Source organism: Amblyomma mixtum, chromosome 3 (assembly GCF_055824585.1).
Source record: "Amblyomma mixtum isolate Tamu chromosome 3, ASM5582458v1, whole genome shotgun sequence".
Taxonomy (NCBI): domain Eukaryota; kingdom Metazoa; phylum Arthropoda; class Arachnida; order Ixodida; family Ixodidae; genus Amblyomma; species Amblyomma mixtum.
In genome coordinates, this window is record NC_143014.1 from 211,248,610 (window position 1) to 211,257,506 (window position 8,897).

Consider the following 8,897-nt stretch of genomic DNA (forward strand, 5'->3'; position numbering starts at 1 on the left):
TCAAAGCATGGAAGTGCCAAGGTGTACAAAAACCGTAAAAGACAGGCGTAAACTGGTTCCTGGAATGGCACTTCTAACAGTCGCCTCCTTAGCAGTGAGTAGCGACGACAATGAAGAAAGTGCGCTCCTGTTTCCGGCTCAGCACTATAGGGACACAATAGGAAGACCGGAAGACCAGACCTTTAGAAGTACAAATGTCGTTGCAATACACGGCAACGTAGTCACGTGAGGGAACAAAGTTTGCGAGATCGCTATGCGCACTCCTTCATGGGAACAGCAGGTGCTGAAAATCGTGCAAGAAAAAAAAGCGCCGACGCGCCATATACTCATGTATTCCTTTGGTCTTGTTTGCTGTTTTTGTCTTCGTTGTTAGCTTTTCAAAAGATGGCACATACCCACACTGGGGGATTGGCCGACAATTGGGAGGCAGAGGTTGTTATTCATCTGTACATAATAAAGAAAAAAGAAAAGCGCGCAAAAACAGTGGTAGGTTCCACCTTAAGTAGGGCATGCACTTAAAAAGGATAAGAGTTTGGGTGAAAAATAGAGAGAGAGAATAAAAAAGTAATAATTGCTAAATTTTGAAAATGTAATAATGCATAGAGAAAAATATTGTAACATTTATCAAAGCACTCGATGATGATGATGATGTCCTCGGGCCATTCAGCCCGGTGACATCATCATCGTCATCGAGTGCTTTGGTAAATATTACAATATTTTTCTCTATGCATTATTACATTTTGAAAATTTATAAATTTTTACTATATCCGCAGTTTTCTTCTTCGTTCGTCTACGTCTTCTTCTTCATCTTCCTTCTCGAAGCACAACTGAATAACATTCTAACTTGTGCATCTTTCATTGTCTCCGGTCTACATTTGAAGCTTGCGGACGTAACGAACCCCGAAGCTCCACGACTATAGACGTCAAATGAATTCCTGCATTTGGTAAATCGCGTGGCCAGGGACCTCCTAAATATTACCGACTTGTTTCCTCGCGCACGCGCAAAGCGAGCGGCAAGGAGGAGAAAAAAAAAAAGAACCGCTCCCGTCCGGTGTTCGAGCTGCGCGAGCCGCCGAACGCACGCCATCTTTTCTTTAGAACCATTGTTTCAGGAGGCATCGCAGAGCTATAGGCGTCCACCCTGGCTGTCCCGATCGGCCCAGTGCTCAGCCCCTTCAAAGTGGTTCCGAACTCCACCTCGCGACGCAGGAAAACGTTGGACAAGGAGCAGACTGCTGCCATGAGAGCCGCCAGGGCATCGCAACCTTGGCACGCATCCAGCTCCGCAGCCACCGGCCGCCGAGCTCGCCAAGACCATCGTGGCCTCGGTCGGCTATCATCGGTGAGCAAGGCGCTGGTGACTGCAAACAACCCCGCGGTCAAGGCCAAGGTGCAATTGAGCTCCGAGAAGCGCGTGTGCAGAAATGGACCCAGCCGGGCGCAGCCATCAGCCGTCCCGCCAGCGACGGGCACGGTGAGCTTGCTTCTGAGCCTTCTACTCTGTTGAGTTGTTTAGGTGGTCTAATGGAATTCCCCTCACGAACGAGCGGCTTGCGCGAGAATCCGGAAAATTAGGCCCGACAAGGTAACGCGCGTTATTTTTTTTAACGCAGTGATGCTGTTCGTGCTGCCGTCTCGTGAAGAGCAAATGAAAGGGAAAGTGAACGTCGCGGTAGTTACGCGATATTTCATTTTGTGTGTCTTCTCACTGAAAAGTAGTTACCGTGCTGTCGTGGTGCTCTTTGAAGGAACAAGTTGATGCGCCCCGGAGTGCGCTACAGGGAGAAAGCCTGAGCAGTGGAAGAAATGTGACAGTGACCTTAATCCTTTGTTCTAATCATTTCACTCAGGACGACGACATTCCTCCAGGCAGACATAAATTTACCTTGTAACCAGGGAATCAATGTCGTACGATCGCGCTGTGATCATGGTTTCATTATGTGTGCGCGCCGACACTTTGGAAAATAAACCGTTCACTTAGGTTTCCGTATCTGCAGTTTTTACCTTGATATAATTGTTGTGCTCCCTCGACGAGTAAGCCATGATTGTAGCCTTGCATTTTTGTCGGGCTGCGACAGGGCCTCGCTGAACGGAGTTGTACGTCAGAGTGACGGTGGACGTAAAGCTTGGCCTACGTAATTGAGGAAAAGTAGATCTTTGTCTTCATACCTCGTCGGGTTCCCTGAAGAGGAATTTTGTCTCGACAGGAATCTGATGCTAGCCATGCTGCAAAGGGGACGCCTCTACGCACAAGGCTGCGATTTCCGCGTGGTCACTTGTGCGGTTCTTCAGTCCTCTTAAGCTGAGCTGGTTAGCCACTTTAATCCGGTCGCGTTCACCAAAGACCCGCGAAGCCGTGTCATAATGAACAGCAATCGAACAACGGCACCATTTCGAATACCCGCCGCGGACCCAGAAGGTAGTCATCTGTGTGTTGCGCAGTGCTCCGAGACGGGTGATTTCCACCCTTAGTGTATTACCTCTTAAACGGAGTGGTTAGGGTAGGACGTCGAAGTACTATGATTGAATTCGGGCACATGTTTGAGAGCGCTATAGAAGATTTTTCGTATTTGGGAAAGCAAATAAAATGGTCAGCTATGAACTAATGACGTAACAATCTTCAGCGTGTTAATCAATATGGACTTGAAATAAAACTGTCATAGATGAGCTATTGACGTAAAAGTCTTGTGCACATTACTTAACATGGACTTGAATGGTGATTAGGCAATGCGAGTGTATGATCAGCAGTCGTGTGTTTGGCAAAGTATTTACTCTTTAATGTTTTTAGGCGAATCCCCCAAGGTGGAGTAGATTTGTAATAAGGGAGAAATTACTCATTGACATCCACCCGAGCGCAGCCATACGGCTACAAAGGAAAGCTGTGCAGTGTCTCAGAAACTTCATAGTCAAAGAAAAATTTGTCCTGGTCCGGGGTTCGAACCCGGGACCACCGTTTCACCTGAGCAGTCGCTGTACCAATTGAGCTAACTGGGACGGCAAGCTTATGGCAGGGCTAGAGCCAGTGTTCGCACTTCGAGTTTTTGGTCAATTCGCTCTCGCCCTACCATAAGCTAGCCGTCCCGGTTAGCTCAATTGGCAGAGCGACTGCTCGGGTGAAGCGGTGGGCCCGGGTTCGAACTCCGGACCAGGACGGACCAGTACGAATTTTCCATAGACTCCGAAGTTTCTGCGAGACTGAACAGCTTTCCTATGTAGCCGTATGGCTGCGTTCGGGTGGATATCAATGAGTATTTACTCCCTTATTATTTATTTTTTGCTTTTACTCTTGGTGATGAGATAGGCCAGATAAGAGTACAAAATTAAAATTTTCATTTAGTAAATATGCATTTGGCGTTGTGAGACCATTTGGTATAACTCATTTATGTCAAATAGAGATGACGGATATTCGGTAATTATACGTCGGCACTTGCTTGTCTTTCCTCATAAACTTCACCCCATCGATGAACAGCTATCATGAATCCTAGTCAGTGCACACACACCACTTTTGCCTCCCGTACTGCTGAGCCAGTTTTTTATTTGCGTTTACGAACCCAAGTTATTGTGCTTTTTCGTTTACATCAATATTATTGCACACGTCTTATCGGGTGCAGCCAACATCACAGACCTCGAACCCGTTTCCAGTGGAGAAAACATCGGCTTGCGCTCCAAGCAACGCCACCTGTGTGGCACACAGTTCGCAGCCAACGGCCCAGGCTGCCACCGCTTCGTCGTGCCGGCGGAGTTGGGGGTAGCTAGGAGAGTGTCCAGCCGCGTCGCTGCTGCTGCCGCTGCCCTTCCGTAAGTGGAATCTCACAGACGCCTGCGCTTTCTATCGTCCCTCGTAGTGGTTGAGCTGACAACGCAACAGCAAATGTCATTTCTGACCTTACACCAAGCGCGTTTTCGTTGCGCAGGGTATTATGCGAGTCATGCGGAAAATTGATGGTATCCGCAGTACAGCAAATGAGAAAGCTAATGCGTGCCAGGTGAAAATTACTTGCTGGCAAACTCTTTACATCGAGCACAATGAACCCAACGCTGATAGCCGTGAAGCAGCAGTTCTTAAATGCGTTTTTAGGCCGTATAAACGATTCATATTTATTTGCGAACCTCAGTGCGTTTATTTACGCAATACTGTGTCCCTCCTGCAATTTACATGTTAAGCAGTGAGTTTAGGCCCAGCAGAGCTGCATGGGGAGCATTCGTACGAAGCAATGAAATTATATTGCAAAGCTTAGTGACTACAAAATCCGTGCTGCAAATTACAGCAGTATCAGCTCTAGCCATGCGCGCTATGAGTGGTGGCTTATCAGAAGTTCACTCCTACCACAAAAACATAAAAAACGCGCAGACAGTCGCCTCCATCTTATTTACTGCGCGCCTTTTTTGTGGTATTTTTCTTAAGATACTCCGTTCCCAACAGTATCGCATCTCACCCTGTGTGTGCAGAATCCCCAAAGACATCACCTGTCGATAGCAAAAATGGAGATTTGAGGATTATGTGGAGTTCATTCGGACAGGAATCCACGTTCATGGGCAAGAGCGGAACTGAATTATCTTGGAGTGTACTATGGGGCTGCGCGAAGGAGAGGACATAGTACAGAAGTTGGCAGGATCACCGCGGACTTTCAATTAGATTATTGAAGCAACGACTGATGGCTAGGGCTGGCCATGCACTGCCTATAAGGGAGTTGCTGTGCTCCTGTAAACGTTTGTTGATGCCGCGTCCCATCTCCCCCCCGCCCCCCCCCCCCCCCCCTCCCATAAACCAAACCGCAGCTCAGCGCGATTTCGTAATCCACTGCTGTTTTGCAGGCCACACACCTTGTTCTGTGGTTGATTGCACAGCCATCTTCCTTTGATGTATCTTTGTTTGGCACTTGACATACACGGGACAGCTTGCAGGGCGCCGACAAAAAAAAGTCGAAACCGACTTTACCTCCGACCCTCCTTAAATAATGCGAAACCTTGTGTATATAAGGAAGGACTTCAAATTTCGGCCGCTCGCTGTTGTCTGTCGCGTGAACCGGTGTATTTCAGCGTAGGCGCTTTAGCAGAGACCCTTCAAGAGCCTTGAAAACGAGCGGAACGTAGGCGAGACAATTCAGCGGAAAACCTAGCGTGCAGCACGTGCGAACACGACGAAGGAGACACGACCCGAGCAGGTAGACGCTATTCTTCTCCTGACGGGTTTTGAGTGGCTGGAATCTTTAGGTTAAAACAGCCTTTTCTATGTTTGACATGCACGCCCAACATGGCTGAAGTTTTTTAGTAAACAACTTTTATATAAGAACTTCAAAACGGATTTCACCGGGAGTTCAAATGCAGAATTAAAACTAGTGGCAGCCATTTCGAAAATCGTTAAATCTTGTTTAGCGAACCCTTCCAGGTTATCCTCAGGACTATAAGGCTTAAAATTATTAATACGACAATGTACCCATAAACTCGGACAATGCGGTCGTCAGTAAGTACCCGCAAGACGAAGGAGTATGTACCCGAAAGAGTTTGATGTTCTTCCTTATGAACACAAGGTCGCGCATTAGCTGATGATCGCGCGGTTTGGTTTGGTTTATTGGGGTTTAACGTCCCAAAGCAACTCAGGCTATGAGGGACGCCGTAGTGAAGGGCTCCGGAAATTTCCACCACCCGAGGTTCTTTAACGTGCACTGATATCGGACAGTACATCGGCCTCTCGAATTTCAGCTCCGTCGACATTCGGCCGACACGGCCGGGATCGAACCCGCGTCTTTCGGGTCAGCAGCCGGGCGCCGTAACCCCTGAGCCACCGTGGCGGGCCATTATCTGAGGATGGTGGAAGATAAATTCAGTGTGCACGTTACCTTTTCCCCACCCAGGATGCTGTCCCGTCTGTGCCGAGTACCCAGCAAAGATATTCGAAAGGAGGCTGCCCGTGCCACCAAGCACAAAATCAGCTATGGGCCCTACAAGACCTCAGTTTATGAAATCGCGCTAAGCTGCGGTTTGGGTTATGTGGATCAGACGGGACGCTGCATCAATAGCCGTTTACAGGAGAACAGCGCAGCTCCCTGGGCTCGCAGTGCGGGCAACATTTGCCTGAGGGCTGCCTATCATCCCACTGAAATTCCACACCGCTATTCAAGAAAAATAAGATCATCGGTCGCGCCAAATACAACAAGGTACAGTCGTGAGCAGCCTTGTCTAGAGCGCTCGGGCGGTGCACTTCCTTGCAAACAAATCCAGATTTTGTGGCAGCCTTGAGGGTCCAGCTGCAACGCTTACACGGAAGTAGCGCCAGATAGCCTCGTAAGCAAAGCAGGCACGAAAACTTTGCCCTGTAATGAGGGGCTGCTCTCTAATTTCGGTTTTTGTTACCAAGTGCGCACTGCTCAAGCGCTCTAGACAAGGCTGCTCACGACTGTACGTTAAGTGCACGAATTTTTACACAGGCACAAATATGGCCCCAATAAATGTGTTAGCGAGCCTTCCGTTCACTTGTACAAAAAGAAACTTAGTTTCCTTGGATTGAAAAAGTGATTGTGTTCGAGTGCACGGGTGAGTGCTTGGCGCGCAGCTGTATTGTCGTGAAGGAAAGTATTAGGCGTTGCTTTAATAAACTAGTTTTAAGTGTGTGTTCGTCGTGTCTACTTCTGTCTTTTGTCCTGTCCGTCACGCATTTAGGCGTTTCATTATATTTAAAATGAAATCTATAACAAAGTGAATGTTGCAAATGAACAAGTTCTAAGGTCCCGCGACTCAAACAAACAATGCAATGTAATTTCTGAGTTTTTGAGGGAAGATCTTGAGTAGGCCTCGCCACGAGGCTTGACTGGAAGTCAGGTGGCCAAACCAGCTTCTCGTTGTTTCCAGTCCCGCTTTTTCCAGGCATCCTTCACTATTCGATGGCTACCATATCATACCAAGAATAATCGTGCCCTACACAGTGCCATGTAACTCATGACCTAACAGGAACTGATACGTTGAACGCTCTTGTAATAAGCGACAGCCGAGTGATCTTTAATGTCACCCATGGATCAATGGCGCATTCGATTGTACGGCGGATATCTCATGCATTGCGAGAGAGCTCATTTCTATGTGACGAAATCAGCGCCTGCTGTATACGCCGACCAGTCGTGGGATATACTTGAATAGTGCTAAAAGGACACCGTAGACAAAGTGATGTTTAAGCGCATCGATAAATTAACCTCCACATATGAAAAGAGGCATCATTAATTGAAACACGGAGCATTTTTAACTAGAGAACCAGCAAAAATCAAACCCTTGTATATTTGTCCTTGGTAGCTTTCGCAACCAAAATGCGTCACGCGAAGCCTATCATTTTCGCGCTCATCCCTGAATCAACACTTGCATTCACTCCGAACGCGGTGACCATGGAGTCCTTTTCGATCTTGGCGTCACAAATTTGAGTCGGGTGGCGAGCAAATTTTAGATCAAATTTTCTGTCTAATAAATGGGTATTTTGCTGCCGGAAAAATATCAACACAACCGTAAAAACCCAACAGATCGGTTTTTACTAAGGCGAAATGTTGGATTGAATTTTCCTCAGTGCCCTTATCAAGTGCATAGACCTCACGCTAGAGCCTTTGTTTATGCGGTGTGTCCAAAGCGACCAGGCCACCAACATAGAATTTATAAAATGCGCAGAGCATTTATCTGCGTCGCCTCTCCTTTTGAATATTTGACAGGTTTTTTATACTCTCAATACGGCAGAAAGTATCGCCTGCTTATCTCGCTTATTGCTTAACGGTCACAGTACTGTACGAAGCAACAGCAAAACTCAAAGGAGCGAACGTGCTCGCATACTGAAGTTTACTTTCGCTCCACGAGGTTTAAATATGCAATATCAAAGACCGTGAGTGGCCAAAGCCCTTGAGTTGTGGCATTAAGATGGAGTGTAGCACAAGGAGCAGCCGTCAATTCCGAGGATGCCTCAGTAAGACCGGAACTATAACTCAGTGAATCGCTTTGCATAGACTGAAATGAACCTCGGAGGTCAATGGCAAAAATGTGCTGCGTTGAACATGATCCTTTAGTGACTGTACTCGGGGTCCCTCCGCTTGATTCACCACCGTCATTCACTCTTTTCCTTTGTTTTGCAGATCGCTGGTACTGAAGTTGGTGGCCATTCTGAGATCGTTCGACGTGTCCTCGTGCGCCACGGAGAAAGCTGGCGGCAGTTTATATTTTATATATTGTCGTTTTTTTCGATATTAGTGAATTGGATATTATTATCAGCAGTGTTATAATTAAGTAAATGAAAGGAACGTATAAACCGTCTCTTCATTCCTATGGCTGCATACCAAAGCTCTGCAAGCACCTATGTTCCGTTGTTCTCAGAGATATTGTTCACTCACAAAAAGCGGTTAAAGGTGGCTGTAGGATGGCCTTATCTGTAAAGCGAGAGGTCACAAGAAAGGCTCAGTGCGTAGCACACATGGTTCTGTTGTTGGTGACTTAGAGTTGTCGCTTACACAGTTTCTTCGCAATACTTACCACTAGTCCATATAATCAACAGGCGGTATGCTCTCGACACCCCTCTCTTGAAACGAAAACGACCGCCAAAGGGAGGTTCACGGAGATAGTTTTCTCGCCCAACAAGTTAGTGCGGCAGTTTTCGATTAGGATCTGGTACGCCGGCGGGCGTGCAGTTTATCCCGTAAGCAGTACGTTAATGCAGTTGTTACTGGCGGTATTTTCGCCCTTTAGCTAATTTTGAGAAGGAAATACTTCACATGTTAATCAAAATAGCTGTTCGTATATAGTGCACTGGCTAGAATGCAGCATCGCAAAACGCAGACTCCTGTCACCTAAATCATGCTTGGTTACTTTCCTCACTCAGTTGTCCAACCTACACTGGACTACGTATATCTTATTTTAAAGACAGTGCATGTACCCCG

The 8,897-nt window shown here is 47.1% G+C and overlaps 1 long non-coding RNA gene across 1 annotated transcript; it reads left to right on the forward strand.

The window, feature by feature from the left end:
* The first annotated feature begins 1,224 nt into the window (after positions 1-1,224).
* On the forward strand, positions 1,225-8,218 carry LOC149353542 (uncharacterized). Its single transcript, XR_016289592.1, has 3 exons — positions 1,225-1,474; positions 3,612-3,798; positions 8,100-8,218. It is a non-coding gene; the product is annotated as an uncharacterized LOC149353542 (long non-coding RNA).
* The last annotated feature ends 679 nt before the right edge of the window (positions 8,219-8,897 follow it).